The sequence below is a fragment of the Lactuca serriola genome, chromosome 7 (genome assembly GCF_051521515.1).
Source record: "Lactuca serriola cultivar US96UC23 chromosome 7, Lser_US96UC23_V15, whole genome shotgun sequence".
Lineage (NCBI taxonomy): Eukaryota > Viridiplantae > Streptophyta > Magnoliopsida > Asterales > Asteraceae > Lactuca > Lactuca serriola.
The window spans coordinates 64,109,325-64,127,261 of record NC_136414.1 but is presented as its reverse complement, the minus strand read 5'-3'; positions in this window follow the sequence as shown (position 1 = coordinate 64,127,261).

Sequence of the window (17,937 nt, the reverse complement as noted above, 5' to 3'; positions counted from 1 at the left end):
ACCACTAACCAATTAATCGGAAAACACCCTAATACCCGATCAACACTTCTAAGGCCGGTCGGTGTGTTGTGTACCGCACAATGCGAAATAGTGCGGTATACGGTAAACACTGCATCAACCCCCCTAACAAAAGTGTGGTATACGTTTTGTGTGTTACAACTTTGCTGCATGGGAAAAAAAGCTGCATCCTTCAAATGTAATACTTTGTACATAAAAATATGTACTGTGGTGGGTGTGGTAATATGTGGTATGACACCCACCTGTTTTCTAAAGTGAGACAAAAGATGACGTGACAATAGAAAAATAGAAAAATATGATGAATGTAGTATGACACTTACGAGCCTAATGATGTTAGGGCCTAATGTATAAGCCTCTTGATAGGTGAAATACTTAAAATAATAATATTACAATTTATTTTATATATAGTCTTCTATAATAATTCTTAACTTTTTCTATAAAGCGAAAAAATATTATATAATAATTCTAACCATAATGTTATTCTTCTTTAAATTATTAACAACGACAAAGATGGGTAAAAACCCTTTAAAATAAGAAAATGAAATTATTTTAGTTTTTTTTTAATATATATATATATATATATATATATATATATATATATATAAAATCAGTTTTTAAAAAGTAAATCTATAACTCTTAAATAATTAAATTGGAAAATTACTTATGAGGGTAACTAACTATCGTCATTGTTTCCATTTGGTTACTTTTTTTTTTGTTCTATTTACCATTGAACTTGTTTTTGGTGTTTCAAAATACCATTGTAACCTGCTGTTGAAGGTTTCCGATGACTTCATCACCTCCAACGACTCTCTGTCCATTTTCTCCGGCGAGCCTCCAGTAAACATGAGGGGTCGTTTTACAGATCTTGATTTTTTCTTCAAATGTTCGATTTTTCTTCTTTATTTTTCAGATCTAAAAATCGATTCGAGTTCCATAGATGAACCTTGAAATGAAGTTGAAACCTTGAAAGAGGGTTTCGTTTTGGTTTCGTCTTCCATTGATGAACCTTCATCAACTTTGATTTCAAGCTGTTCAAGCAGCTTCTATGGCAGCTTCAACTTTTTTTAGAATCGGAGGTACACAAAAAGAGAATTGAAACAAGTCCCTACCGATTTACAGATTTTCGATCCACGAACACGATACACAAACCTAGGGTTTTCAATTTTTAGAAATCATTCCAGATAAACAAACCTAGGGTTTCTAAAGTTGTTCTTCAGCTTCAATTTCCAGATTTTCGATTTGGAACCCACCGATTTCTGGTATGTTTTCAAAATTGGTTTCAACTTTGATTTTTGCTAGAATGGAGGTCGATCTGATGTTGTAATGATGTTAGATTTCTGTAGATATGAAAAACAAGTTTAAGGCATTCATAGTGTCCTTTGCCGGAAAATTCATAAAATCGACAGAAAATTCATAGATCTACCGGAAAAATCATAGTCACCGGAAAATTCATATATTGATTGGAAAATTCAACTTAACCCGTTAACCGGCTAAACTTACAATACCCGGTCATAATGGTTTTTGTGAACACCAAAAACAAGTTCAATGGTAAATAGAGTAAAAAAAAGTGACCATATGGAAACAATGACGATACTTAGTTACACTCTGGGTCATTTTCCCTAATTAAATAGTCACAAAATCACTTTATTCATATACGAAAAAACTAAACATGAAAGAGAATGATTTTAAAACATAATATCCAGATAACTAATTCGTAACGAGGACAAATGCGACCGCTGTGGAAAAAATTATTTAAGTTTCGACGACCTTTATTTGTCTAATTTTGACATTTTCAGCCTTGATTAGTCAAAGTTGCATGTTTTCTAATTATTCAGCATTCACACTTTCAAGTTGCAAGCTTCTCGTTGGCTTATTAGTTTGTACTTTCTAATCTTCCAAATATCCTGGGTTGATTCTATTAATCAAATACAATAATCTAAATATATACACTATATTATTTTACTAGGTGTAAGACCCGTGTAATACACGGGTTTATTAAAAATAAAAATTTAATATCAATATTTAAACATTAAATTTAATATCAATATCAATTTTAGAGCTCTCATTAATTATGACATTTATTACATTATAAATATATCAATTCTTTTTCAAGGAAGCATTTATTTCTCTCAATAGTATAACCGAAATAAGTTATGATATGTAAACAAATCAGAAAATTACATGTGGAAATAAATAAATTCTAAAAATCTATTAAAATGTTATGTGTCCAAATCAATGAGGACATGACATGTGACAAAAAATGGGTTTTATTTATTAGTATAGATTGACTATTTTTAGTCAATAAAATAATATAGTGTATATATTTAGATTATTGTATTTGATTAATAAATTCTAGAAAAACAAAATAAACAACAACAACATTAGTCAACTAAAAATAAATAAAAATAAAATAAAATAAACAACATTAACATTCAATTCGTGTCCACCAAATAAGTTCTTCCTCTGACTATTTATTATTTGGAAAATTGACTTAGGTCATCCGGAGTGCCTCACACCCCATCGGCATGGTGTCGTGTTGTGCTGTAGTGGTGGAGGACGACGTGCACATCAGTGTAACGTCTCTGTTTTCGGCAGAAGAAAATATGTAATTACATTGGTTGATATGTAAATTTTCTTGTGTGTATGAAGTTTGAATATATGTTATATGTATATAATATTTATTTTAACACTTAATAAATTGGGTTAAATAAACACTTATGAACAAAATATTATTTAGGATAAATAATATAAATGAAAGTTGTAGTAATCATAATAACGAACCTGTGAGTATAAAGAACACCAAAATCTGACTTCATATGAGTAAGTTATGATTTTTCGAAGTTTCGCATCTAATACGACACAACTGTATGTGTCAAAGAATACAAAACGAAAACCGGTTACTTGCTAACTAAAACAATGTAAACGAAAGTTGACATCCTCGTAAATACGAATCCGTTAATATAAAGAACGTCGAGATCTAAGGAAAGTTGAAAAATAAAAATAGAATGTGAATTAGCTGTTGTGATCTAAAGGAAGGTTGTAGTACTCTTCGATACATAATTGGGGATATAAAGAACGTCGAAAACGGAGGTTGTATGCGAAAGGTGTGATTTTTCAAAGATTTTGGATTTTACCTTTGTATGATGACATGGTGGCACCAGAGTGCGCCAATTGGCAAACGATTGACGCCCCTCTCCCACCAACCTTGCTGACGTGGCCCCACAAATTCGTTATATGTGGCATCATCCGGAAGAAACAACACAGTGTAGTGCACCTTCGAACTACGACGCGACACCCCTTCTTTGACAGGTTATAAATATGGTTGAGTTGTTTATTTTCTCAGACAATTCAACCTTTCTCTCCAGAAACTTTCCCACACCCAGAGGCCTAACCTTTCTGAGTTTTTTAGCACTTTAGCCAAGCGCTGAGGCATTAAAGAGCCTGACGAAAAGGAGTAGTCGAAGTGCTACCCGCGATTTTCCGAATTTCTGCTATAAAATCGTGTAAGGTGAGTTGCACTTACTACGTTTTAAGTGTACTGTGTAACTTATATTTATATTCATAGTCGTTATTATGAAACTATAAATAAGATTTATTAGTAATTCCAATCAAAATATTAACCGATCTACTTATGGGAGTGATGTCTAGGCAAGATCTTGGTGATGTGTTTAAACCGGATTTTCCAAACGGTATATTTATCTACCAAACAAATTATACCTATAATATGATTTTACTTGGTCATTCCTTATTTGATAGAACTAGGTATTTCTTGGGATTAATGAAGAATCTAAGATATTGTTATTATAGTCTCGAATAATACAAAAAATGACTAAGAGTTAGTGATAATTTTATGTATGATGTTTAAAAGGAAAAACTAATGAGTTAGGCGAAGGACTAACTTTCCGGTAAATCATCCACCTTTAATGAGGTGAGTACATATTTAATTTAATTTTACACAAAGATACAAAAATATTTAAATGCTTAAATTTTATATGTACTTATTATCTGTATTTAAGATACTTGTGTTAGATAAAATAATATGACATGATTATACATGATTTGTGACATCCACATTTTTTACGGTCAGAAAAGATTTTTTTTATTCATGCTTATTTTAAAACAGAGTTTGTTTATAACTGCGGTATTTGTCCGTTAAAAGTAATTCCGATGAAACATGCCTTACATCATCTTTTATAGACAAAATTGCAAAAATTGTCCCTATGCTATGCATTTTTTCAGGGTTTTTGTCCAAACCCTAATTTTTTTGGATTCATGGTCCTTTTAAGCAACTTTGGGTGTGATTTTGGTCCATCGGTAAACTAAAATGATTGTAATACCCTTTATATATTTATTTTTCATTTTTCTTTCATTTTATTTTTATTTTAGTACTTATTTATCTATTTCTCTCTCTCTCTCTCTCTCTCTCATCGTGTTCGTTCTAAAAACATACACATACATACACCGAGTTGAATATTTTAGTGATCATCATTTCTGACCCCAATAATTTTCTTCCCAAAAAGCTGAATAACGAGTTGAATAAGGCGAGTCTAAGGTCGGTTAGGGCAATGTATAAATGGAGTTTATAAAGGTTAAAACCGCCATTTATCAACACACTTTCTTTTGCTAAAAGTAAACCAAACAAAACTTACAAAAATTAAGAATGACAACCACAAAGAAGTCCATTATGTATGTCGATTCCATCGGAGTCATGTCAATCAAATTCATGATTCTAGGTCCAGATGACGTTGTTATCTAGAGAGGCCTTCACAAGAATGGAATCATTGGAACTGGAGGACTAGTCCCTGGAGCTTGAGGAGACGAGGTTGGAGAACTGACTATTTATGGAACCAGCAGAGACTGAATCGATGTGGGTGGGGTAGTTTTCTTTGAAACTTTACTTCATGTTCCTGTGCTTCACAATTTGTGCTTATTCTTGAATCTGGGAGCAGCGAGATTTCTAAATCGGTATATTGATTCCCTTGCTTCATTAATTGCACTGAGCTCAAACCAAGATCCATGGATTTTCGATTTTTAAGATTTGATAGACCAAAAATGAAGGAAAAATGAGTCGGGTAATTGTGCTAATTGTGTATTGATTGTGGTTTGTTAAAATTACAGGAGATGAGTTGTGAATCGATTGTGCTAATTGTGCATCGATAGTGCTAACCGTCCAACCAAGATCTGCCCCTTTGTTTGATACAACATGTTTTGATTGTGCTAAATTGGATTTGTACGCTTCCAATGGTGATAAATCCAAATAAATAAATCTAAAAAGGAAGGAGGATATGAATGCACTCCAGGTGCTGGATGAAACACCTGAAAGAAAAGTGAAGGAATCCGGAATGAGTTCATCCTTCAACTAAGAAAACATCAAACCCATTAGCTCACGAGTTGGGTAAAACCACCCATTTCAATATATATACAACACAAAGGAGAAATTGATATACCCACTCCAATGTAAACACAAACACATGCACACAGATAGGAGGAATCGAGTGTCTTTGATCATCAACTTTTTACTTGCATGAAAGAAGACCCATAAAGGTGGGGGTGAAGAAGTAATCTCAGTATGTGTGTGTGTGTGTGTGTTTAGGAAGAACACGATAAGAGAGAGAGAGAGAGAGAGAGAGAGGTGGGTCATCTCTAATTTTTTAATTAATAAAATAGATAAACAAGTATTAAATTTAAAAAAAATAAAAGAAAAAAAATGAAAAATAAATATATCAAGGGTATTATAGTCATTTTAGTTTACTTATGGATCAAAACCACAACCAAAGTTGCTCAAAAGGACCACGAAGACTAAAAAGTCATGGTTTGGACTAAAACCCAAAAAAATGCATACCATAGGGACCATTTTTGCACTTACTTTTGTCTCTTTTATACAATGACATATATTCCTTCAAATGTCTTATTGGATCCAAACATCATTATCTTTGTACTGCTTCATGTGATACAAAGAAACTGAGTGGGTCAGGTTGGGAAACCAAATGAGTACATAGAATTTTCAACCCACAATAATGTAGTTAATATATTTAATTATCAAGTAGTTAATCCCGATTACCCATCCTCATTTTCTTTAATTTTTATCCTTAACGACCTACTCTAAGGTTCATTATAATCATCGTTGCTGACAGTACTATTTCCAGGACTTCTCCGCAATACATATTAGTAGGTTTCCTTCTAAATTCATTCCTAAGGATCATCAAAATCATCGTTGCTGAAAATACTGTTTCAAGGATTTCTACACAATACATGTCAGTAGGGTAGGGTACATCAAATAGAAACATATTACATAACTTACATGTTATGAACCTACATGCGTTTCACTGGATTATCTAGAAGAGTCTGTGATCGTCATCTATACTCTGTTAGATAACTATATTGCTTAATACACTAGTTCACGTAAGTCAAGGCCTATTATAATTGTTTTCATCTCTCATCATCCATCTCCCTCATTATTCTAGTCATCCCTCATTACCCTTCACTACCCAATATATAAGAGGTATGAGAATACATATATGGTAAATCATATAAAAATCATCTTATATTATTTCATATAACACAAAACATTTTGATCTATAATAAGCACATATACCATTTAATTATGTAAATGTGACCTAGGTTCATATTACTAAGTCTTAGTCTTATATTCCTGGTGGCTAATGATAGTTTAGATTCCTTCTCAACCGATGTGGGATCAGGTGCAACCCGCCTTTACCCCCATTATAGGGTTCACATCCCCCTCTAACACGTATCACAATATTGTCCGCTTTGGGCTCCCGACACGAAAACTTCCCAAAGGGTTACCCATCCCTGAATTGCTCTCGCCCAGACACGCTTAATTGTACAGTTCTTATGGTATTTGCTGCCCTCACGATTTTAAAATGTATTGTGATAGGGAAGGTATCCACAACCTTTATAAGGAAATGTCGACATCCCTGTCGAACACATCAAATCGTGCCCCAGTTTTGATACCATTTGTAACATCCCATTATGGCACGTATCATAATATTGTACGCTTTTGGATCCCAGCACGAAAACTTCCCATGGGGTCACCCATTTGTGGATTGTTCTCGCCCGAGCATGCTTAACTTGAGAGTTCTTATGGGATATGTTGTCCTCACGACTTTAAAACGCGTCGTGATAATGAAGGTATCCGCAACCCTTATAAGGAATGCTTAGTTATCCTTCCCAGCTGATGTGGGATCAGGTGCAACCCACCTTCACCCCCCCCCCCTTTATAGGGTTCGACGTCCCTGTCGAATACATCGACCCGTGCCCTATCTCTAATACCATTTGTAACATCCCAAAAACAAGATGCAAAAAATTCAATTTTAATTTAATTAAAACAATATTCCAAAAATCATCCATACATCCCAAATAAAACAAGTGTGTCAAATATCATAAAATCAGAGTGAAATATCAAATGCAGAATCCATGTGGTGTGTGTAATGCAGTTAACCCGAGCTCTTCCCCTTGGAACTGGAAGTACTTGAAACATAAACTGAAAACCATAAACACAAAGCTTAGTGAGTTCCCCCAACTACCCCATACCATACATAATAAATCATATACTGGGCCCCCGCTCGACATCGAGCCTCGCTTGGTTTACAAAATTGTTATTCTCAGGCCTCGCCTGTCACTGGACCTCGCCCGCTACATATATACAATATATATCACATAGTCATTCTAATACATATAATAATCATAAACACTAACATATGTTCTAGCCATCGGGCCTCGCCTGATATCAAGCCCTGCCCGATATACATAGCAACACACAATACATGCAAGGGCCATGCAGACTCCTAGCATCCTAACATAATCAAGAAGGGCCGAAATTGGTGTTTTAGACTCAATAAACCTAGTGAGGAAACTCACATCAAATGTTGAATCTCACTGAAAGAAATCCTTAGTTGCTGCCCTGCCGACTCCCTGAACTCAAACAAGCCAGAAATGGAGCAGAAATCTGGATCTACAAGCCCCCAATCTTCCAATGAAGCTTCAAGATAATCCTCTTCCTTCAAAACACCAAAAAAGAGAACTATGCATTCCTTAAAAAGATGTGGATACCTTCTCTATCACAATGCGTTTTAAAGCCGTAAGGGCAGCATATCCCATAAGAACTTTGAAGTTAAGTGTGTCCAGACGAGAGCAATCTAGGGATAGGTGACCGTTTGGGAAGTTTTCGTGCTGGGAGCCCAAAGCAGACAATATTGTGATACGTGCCATAGGGGGGTGTTATATAGGGTCCGGTTGGTAAACAGAGTATGCTATTTGGAAATCCCACTTAAAACTCCTCAGTAAATCTTGCCTAGGCATCACCCACGTAAGTACATCAATCAGTAATATGACTTGGAATCACTGACAAATCTTATTTTTAAATTCATAATAATGACTATGAATATAAATATAAATTACACTTAAAGCGATATAAGTGTAGCTTAACATATAGAGATTATCCTAACAAAATTCCGGAATTTTCACTAGTAGAACCCTAAATCGAGAGCTTCCACTTGTCAGGCTCTTAGGGACTCCAAAGCTTCGCTAGAATAACCTAATTGCTAAGGAAATTCAAGTTTCGTAGAAGAAATCTAGAGGAATTACTCTGGTGGTATCGAAATGAAGTGAAGGGGATTCAAAGCTATTTATAGGGCAATTTTTCAGGAGGCGCTCCGTGTCCAGACCTGGAGCACACCGTGCCCTAGCCTGTTCGGTCCTCCTGCTTGTGACACGTCGCACCTTTTTTCCACGCTGCACATTCCAGGAAACTTAAAAAATTCATACCTTCTTCATACGAACTCTGTTTTTGACATTTTGTATATCAACACATAGATTTTGACAAAATCTACAAGTTTCGTTTAGACTCCGTCGGCTAATTCTCGCGTTATTTTTAAAGTTATACTTAAAAAAGACTTAAGTTTGTTAAAGTCCGTATAAAAATCATAACTCTTGCATACAAAATCCGTCCCCGACTGTCTTTATATCGACGAAATCTTATTAACGCAAGCTTTTTCTCTCGTTTATATTGTTTTGGCTAACAATCAAAGGAACTAAAATTAGATTTCCGTACTAACATTGTTACGCTGATACTTTGAAAAATCATATATTGCTCATACAAAGTCAGATTTGGGCGTTCTTTATATGCACGCTCTCGGTTTTATAATGACCACAAATTTTGTTTAGATTACCTAGGATAATAATCAATCTATCAAAAATTCACTTTCTACGACACATATAGCCGCATCGGTTTAATCTCGAAAATCTGAAGAAGCATAACTTCTTCATATGAAGTCGGATTTTAGAGCTCTTTATATGTACAAAATCCTTGTCACATATACTATAACGTTGGTTAAGATTATTATCCTAAATAAGCTTCTATCAAAATGTCATTTTATTATACCTTAATTGTCTAGCCCGGAGTTGCGGGCGTTACAATTATCTCCCTCTTAGGACGATTACGTCCAGAAATTATCATCAAAACATGGCTTGTATAATGAGTCCACACGTTACCTTTCCATCCTAGATAATAGTCATAACTCCTAACTCTTTCCAAACGAGTATCAAACCCTTGGACTTGTTGACTGTTGGCGGTGTTCAACCTTGCACTGGCTCTTTATTCTATGTTGGACTTTCAGTCCTAACCTTCGAGTTACAAACTCGATCCCTATCAGAGACTTCTACTCCTTCTAGAACATAATTAATACAAGATAAGGTCTTTACTTCGACTGGTCATATCCTAATGACCTTCCTTTGCATAACGCAATCTGTAGACTCAAGTCTTTTGAGTTAGAATCTAGCACGGAAGATACCTTCCTTCAGGTTCTAATGTGGTATGACCACATCATAGCAGGTAGCATTTCTAGCTGCTGGTTGCTTAATCCTAACGACGGCTCTGATACTTTTTTTGATTACTCCGATTACCCTTTTCTTTAATCTTTTAACTAAATTTGGATACTACATCGAGTATAGTTCTTAGAACTGGTTAACTTACTTCACAAACTTATCTTTATTGGACTTGATTGGTAATCACCACTAGGGTTAGAATGAACAATCATATTCACAGTCATTACTGAAACAAAGCTAATGATGAAAATGAACAAAACAAATTTAACTACTAGTGCCTCGGTAACCTTGTGACTATTCCTGGTCCAAGTGCGAGTCTTGTGTTTTTGGTAGTATAGGCCTCTACTACCTTTCACACCTCATCATATCCAGTCAAAGAATTATCCTGCGGTTTTCCAAGTCACTCTACAAATCACATAGCAACCTAACACATATGAATGTGTCCAAATAAGCACATACCACAAATTTACCTAGACTCTACTAGGATTTCTTCCTTGCGTGTCTTTAATGACAATTCTATTCCCCAATTCTTTGGTATAACTTATTTCTCATGCATTGTCTTGTCTTCAAGGAACAATATACTAGAATTTGTCCAGGTGGTGTGGAAACAAAATGCTCTCCAACTACTTGAACGACATACTACTTTGCGCTATTAGAAAAAATCTTGGCCTATTAAGTTTGGAAACTTAGTCAGCCTTAAACTCTTTGTCTTTACTAAATTCCTCTGAATAATATAATACACCTTATGCAATTTCAACTTCAACACCGCTTGGAATTTTTATCACCCTCTTCAGTCCTTCCGAATTTGTAAGCAATGACTGCTTCAACCTGGTTAGCGGTAAAAACGCCGGATGATGGAATGACTTTAGAAATCACACCAAAAGTTCTATCATCCCGCTAACTGAAAGTGTACTTTAGACGTACCGTACTCCTCTAGACGTACTATTATTTTATCAGACGTATTCTAAAGGTAAGATACCACTCTATATGTGTTCTTATGAAATCCTTTGATATGTATCTTTCACTATTGAAGTCTCCTTATCTTCTTGAAAGTTTATATCTCAGTTCTAATAGAGTAATTAAACATATAGAAACCTAAACACATAGAATTTCCTTGTCCAAGTCATGGTCGGAAATAGACCTTATATCTAATCAAGTAGTAGAAATTTAGGCAACCTAAAGTATTCTACAAATCATTTAGCACATAAAAAATTAGGTATCTTATCCTAAAGTAAACTAGTGCTTGTGTCAATTCAGGTATACAACCTAAAATAATATGAACACAACCTCACGATCATCGCTTAACATTCTAAGTTTAAGTCTAGAAATCCTAAAATATTCCTAGTTTGCTTAAACTAATATTATGATATCAAGTATGACATCCCTATTTTTCACAGTCAGAAAAGACTTAGAAAAGACTTTTTTTTTATTCATGCTTAATTTAAAACATAGTTTATTTATAACTGCAGAATTTGTCCCCTAAAAGTATTTCCGATGAAACATTTTTCATTGATTATTAAAAATTTAGGATGTCATAACAAATACAAGAAATATAAGCATAAACGTAGTTATTACATGCCTTACATCATCTTTTATACTGTGAACTATATTTCCTCGAATCTCTCATCGGATCCAAACGTCATTATTTTTGTCCGGCTTCCTGTGATACAAGGAAACTGAGTGGGTCCGGTTGGGAAACCTGGTAAGTACATAAAGTTTTCAAGCCACAATAATGTAGTTAATATATTTAATTATCAAGTAGTTAATCCCAATTACCATCCCCATTTTCTTCCTTTTTTTTTTATCATTAAGTACCTACTCTAAGGTTCATCATAATCATCGTTGCTGACTATACTGTTTCAAGGATTTCTCCACAGTACATATCAGTAGGTTTCCTTCTAAATTCATTCCTAAGGATTTATCCTAAGGATCATCAAAATCAACTTTCCTGATAGTACTATTTTAGAGATTTCTCTACAATACATGTTAGTAGGGTAGAGTATATCAAATGGACATGTAGTTCATCACTTACAGGTTATGAACATGCCTATGTTCCACTAGACTGTTTTTAAGAGTTTGTGGTCATCATCTATACCCTATAAGATGACTACATGCTTAGTACAATAGTACTAGTAAGTTAAGGCCTATTATCATTGTTTTCATCTTTCATCATCTAACTCCCTCATTATTGTATTCATCGCTCATTACTCATCACTACCCAATATATAATAGGTATGAAAATACATATATGGTAAATCATAAAGAATTCTTCTTATAATATTTCATATAACACATAACATTTTGATCGATAATAAGCACATATAGAATTTAATTATCTAAATACTTCATATCCATGTGTAAGATGAAAGTTACTATGCACTCACTTCTTAAAACATGGATTACCAGAAATTTGGGCAGCGCTTCGCTTCACCACTTAGTTTTTCCTTTGATGTGACCTAGGTTCATATTACTATTCTTAGTCTTATATTCCTAGTGGCTAATGATAGTTTAGATTTCTCAATAATCCTAATGTCTACATCTATCTACTAAATAAGGAGCAACCAGGTAAGATCATATCGGAGGTAGGGTTAGTTTGTTATACAAAGTATACTATTTTGAAATTTCACTTTAAACACCTAACTAAATCTAGCCTAGGTATCAACCCCATAAGTTGACCAATCAATAATATGACTTGGAATCACTAACAATTCTTATTTATAATATCATGATAACGATTATATATATATATATATATATATATATATATATATATATTACACTTAAAGCGATATAAGTGTAGCTTAACTTATAGAGATTATCCTGAAAAAAGTCCAAAATTTGCACCGGAAGAACCTCGACTCGAGAGCTTCCACTTTTAGGGCTCTTAGGGACTCCATAGCCTCGCTAGAATAACCTAATTGCTAAGGAAATTCGAGTTTCGTTGAAGAAATCCAGAGGAATTGCTCTGCTATATATATATATATATATATATATATATATATATATATATATATATATATATATATATATATATATATATATATAAATTACACTTAAAGCGATATAAGTGTAGCTTAACTTATAGAGATTATCCTGAAAAAAGTCCAAAATTTGCACCGGAAGAACCTTGACTCGAGAGCTTCCACTTTTAGGGCTCGTAGGACTCCAGAGCCTCGCTAGAATAACTTAATTGCTAAGGAAATTCGAGTTTTGTTGAAGAAATCCAGAGGAATTGCTCTGCTGGTGTGGAAATGAAGTGAAGGGGATTCAAAGCTATTTATAAGGCAAATTTTGGGAGGCGTGCCACGCCCAGACCTAGTTGGCCCTCTTGCTTGCGACAGTTGTCGAAATAATGCTGGAGCTATGTAGGCAGCTTTTAGAAGCTTGCATGCCGCACCGTTTTTGCGTGTTGCGCATTCTGGGAGACTTAAAAAATTCACATCTTCTTCATACGAACTCTGTTTTTGATGTTCTTTATATTAACGCGTAGATATTGATGAGATCTACAACTTTATTGTAGACTCCTTCGGCTAATTTTTGCTTTATTTTTAAAATTATATTTTTAACAGGCTTAGATTGTTAAAGTCCGTATAAAAATCATAACTCTCGCATACGACATCCGTTCTCAATTGTTTCTATATAAACAGGCTCTTATTAAAGATATATTCGACTGTTGTTTATATTATTTAGGCTAACAATCAACCAATCTAAAATTTAATTTCCGTGCTTACACTGTTATGTTGAAACTTCGAAAAACCATAACTTCCCCATACGAAGTCAGATTTGGACGTTCTCTATATGCACGCTCTTGGTTTTATAATGAATACGACTTCGTTTAGATTACTTAGGATAATAAGTATCTATCAAGAATTCACTTTTTTACGACATGCATAGCCGCGTCGGTTTAATCAGGAAACTTTGAAGAAGCATAACTTCTTCATACGAAATCGGATTTCAAAGTTCTTTATATGTACGAAATCCTTGTCACATATAATATAACTCTGGTTAAGATTATTTATCCTAAATAATATTCTATCAAAATATCATTTTATTATACCTTAATTGTTTATCTCGAAGTCGCAGGCGTTACATGATTAAATCATATATCATTAAAATACTGAGCTATTTTATTTTGTCGTACTTAATTATTATTGGGTAGTGAAGGGTTGATAAATAATAAATAGTGGTGTGAGGTCATGACCAACATTGTACTAGTGTACTTCTGGGACTAATCACCTAGTAGATTATAGATGACAACCATTGGCTATTCCATACAGTCTTGTGGAACACTGGCAGATTCATAATATGTAGGTGTTAATGAACTATGCATTCATTCGGGTACTCTATCCCCCATGGTTGCCTTTACTGACATATATTGCTAAGGAATCCCTGAAGTAGTATTGTCTACTTGTTGCTTATAGTGATCCATTAGGATAAGTCCATTAGGAACAATATTTTAGGATCAGTGTGTGAGAATAACAAGAACGACTAATCGGGTCAATTATTTAGTGTGCAATATATATTTAAAAGAAAAGATTTAATTTTATTATTATGAGTTGAAAACCACATGTACACTGTCACACCCCAAAACCGAGAACGGCGGAAACGTTCTGGGGCGGAGGACGTCATGTAATGTATCACAAAAAATGTAAAGTAGTAAACAAGCAACAACATCATCCATTGCATTAATAGTACAAATTTTAATTACAAGTGTGTTGTTTCACAATATAAGACAAAATAATGAATCATCAAAATAAAAGACGAGTTTGAACTGCTCCGTCTTCACAAAACCTTGTTGTCGTACCTGTCTATTTGTGACCTGAGAATACAAGTTATTTTGAAAGCGAGTATCAGCCAAAAAGCTGGTGAATTCATAAGTATTAAGGTGTCTTTGATTTGTAAAACTTGCAATGAAAGTCTTGACATTGTTTTGAAAGAAAGTTCGTATAAGTATGTAAATGTTTATAAGAAATGGAAAGCGTTTGAATGACCCTAGAAATCCCTATGATGCCTATAAAAGAAGTCTTCTACCAAGACCCTACTGTTTTGAAAGTAAGCATTTCTGTAAATATGATGGTTTTCCCTTGGTTAACTATTATTATAAAACTATAGTATACCTCATCGTTTATGTGTATGAATCACAATATAAAGGTAATAAGGAAAATAGTTATCTATATCAAATATATCCTACCTCGTCGATCATGTGAATGTGTCACAAAGTAAAGGAAGAAATATTATAATGACCTAAGTATTATCCTTTTGTACTAGGATAACTAACAGTGTTAACTTAAGACATCCGTAGAGTACATTTACCTCTGTTGCTAACAGCTGGGTGTAGGAATAGTTAGTCCCTTAAAGTATACCTGTAATGGTATCAACCGAAGACATCCGTAGATGTGCATTTACCTCTGTAGCTAACAGTGGTGATATGAATGGTTAGTCCCGCAAAGTATCCTTTAGAACGAGGATATAAAGTCCAATCTATCTCGTCGATTATGTGGTTGTTATCACAAAGTAAAGATAAGAAGGAGAATTATATATAACAGCATCTACACATATAATATGTAATAGTAACTCGCCATATAATATCTACGTAAAAGTATTCATGTAAAAATATTCATGTAAACGTACTCATGTAAGCTTATCTATGTAAACGTACTCATGTATCATGTAATGTACTCATGTATCATGTAATGTACTCGTATAGACTCATGAATGAACTGACTCTTGTGTGATTCCATGTACTTGGAATAGTAAGTGGTATCTCGTAACTATACCTATAATAATTACTAATCATGTACGTGTATAATCTTAAGTATGCCTTTGCTACCCAAAGGTACTGAACTGACTGAGGAAAACTTTTATGTATCTATATGTATACATGATATATAACTGATAGTTAAACGACATTCGTACGGATACCCGATACCCTACCAGACCACATCCCAATGGGGAAAAGGAAATAAAGCGAGTCAGCCTTCCTAAGTCTTTTAAACATTATTTATATAGCTATACATATACAGGCATGCAATTGACAATATAAAAGCATATAGGGAGTCTTATAAAACATCCGAAAAAGATTAATACCTAAGAAAAGATCGACTTGATGTCTGTTTATAAAACGATTGAAAGTATTTTGTTTGCTAAGACAATTTAAGTATAAGGAAAACCTTTGTTTGAAAACACCTTTGTAACAGAGTCTGAAAGGAAACTCACAGTGTGTAAGACAATTTGATAAAGAGTTTTAAACATGTAAAAACGTTTAAGAAAAATATTTGGGGTACTCCGTTTGGTGAAACGGCTAAAAGGGTAGTAGGTCCAATTGTATGTTAGTTATAAATCACATGCGATTGATTTTATAACCAAAAAGTATAGAAAGATTTATGTCTTTCACACGGGGATAACCGTGTGTTTACTTGTAAAAATGTTTGTTTATTCTTGTAGGTGAAAGTAAACTTCTTGAAATAGTGTTTCTAGTATGTAAAAGTTCGTGATGTTCTCGTAAAACTATACCTATTATAGTTTTCTAAAAGTGTGTCTCGTTTGTATAGTAATCCCTAGTGAAAATGCTCCCTTGTTATGAAAAGTATAATTTTTATAGTGCCAAGATGGACACATATACATACAGTATAAGCAGAGTGTTTGATTTATACATCTATAACAACATTTTTCATTTTCAAAGATATGATGTTATCGTGATATATTTTGCATACGAAAGTTTCCCTATAATAGTTATAAATCACATATGATTCCGTTGATAAAAAGTGTATAATGAAACTTTATTTAACACACGATAATAATCGTGTGTATTACTTGTATTCCCCCCCCCCCCTTTAAAAGCATATAAAAGCATTTATAAAACATTTAAAATGTAGGGGTATGAACTCACATGAATGATTGTAGAAAGCGAGACGAAAACCGAGCAGAACTTCTACTCGAGAAAGCGGATTTCTTGGGTTTCTCGTGGATCTCGGGAGCGTAAAACTTCCTTCCCAACTTGGATATGAAAACCGGAACTTCGGGATGGCTCCGAGGGTTGAAACGCAGAGCTTCAGTGCGAGAAAGGGAGGAAATGAGCAAAAATGGCCGGCACCCTCGCATCCCTTTTATAGTGGCTGGAGGACCTCGGTACGCTGGGCGTACGAGAGTATGCGGGGCGTACTCATGCGTCATGCATGAGCGCATCCTCGGTCAAAGCATCGGAGCGACGTGGACGAGCCGGAGCCTAGCATCCGAGTACGCTGGGCGTAACTTGGATTGGTCCGATGACTCCTCCTTTGGATAATACCGGATTTTGAATTAAATTTATATTTTAATTATTTAATAAACTTCAAAAATTCATATCTTCCTCATACGAACTTCGTTTTCGACGTTCTTTATATCCACGCGTAGATGAGACTACGATCTACAATTTTCGTTTAGACTCCGTCGGCTAATTTGAATTTATTTTTAATATTATATTTTTAATACGCCGGGGCAGGAAAAGTCCGTTAAAGTTCCATAACTTCTTCATCCGATGTCTGTTTTCGCCAGACTTTTTACCGTTGTAATACCATTAATGAGATCTTCGATTCTCGTTTAGGTCATGTTGGCAAAAGCCGTTCGATCTCGACTTCGAGTTTTTAGCTGTGTACTGCTATGTCTGAAACTTCAAAAAATTTATAACTTCCTCATATGAAGTCAAATTTGGGCATTCTTTTTATGTACGTTTGCGGTTTAATGATATCTAAAACCTTCATTTAGATACCTAAAGCTACAAATTATTGTGTAGAAACTTTGCGTTTTACATCTATCAGTGTTGCCGGTTTTGCCGAGAATCTTTGGTTGGTCATAACTTCTCCGTTATAACTCGGATTTTAGGGTTCTTTATATGTACGAAAACTTTGATACGATTCCTACTACTTTATTTAACCAAAATAAGATTTTAAGAAAATTAAATTTTGACCTAAATTTGACTTGTGTTCCATCATATTGTCTCGAAATATCGGGTTGTCACATGTACACACCCGAGCCTGACCCACTAATTTTATTTGTATCACATGTAGCGATACGAATGCATTGGGATAAGTGATT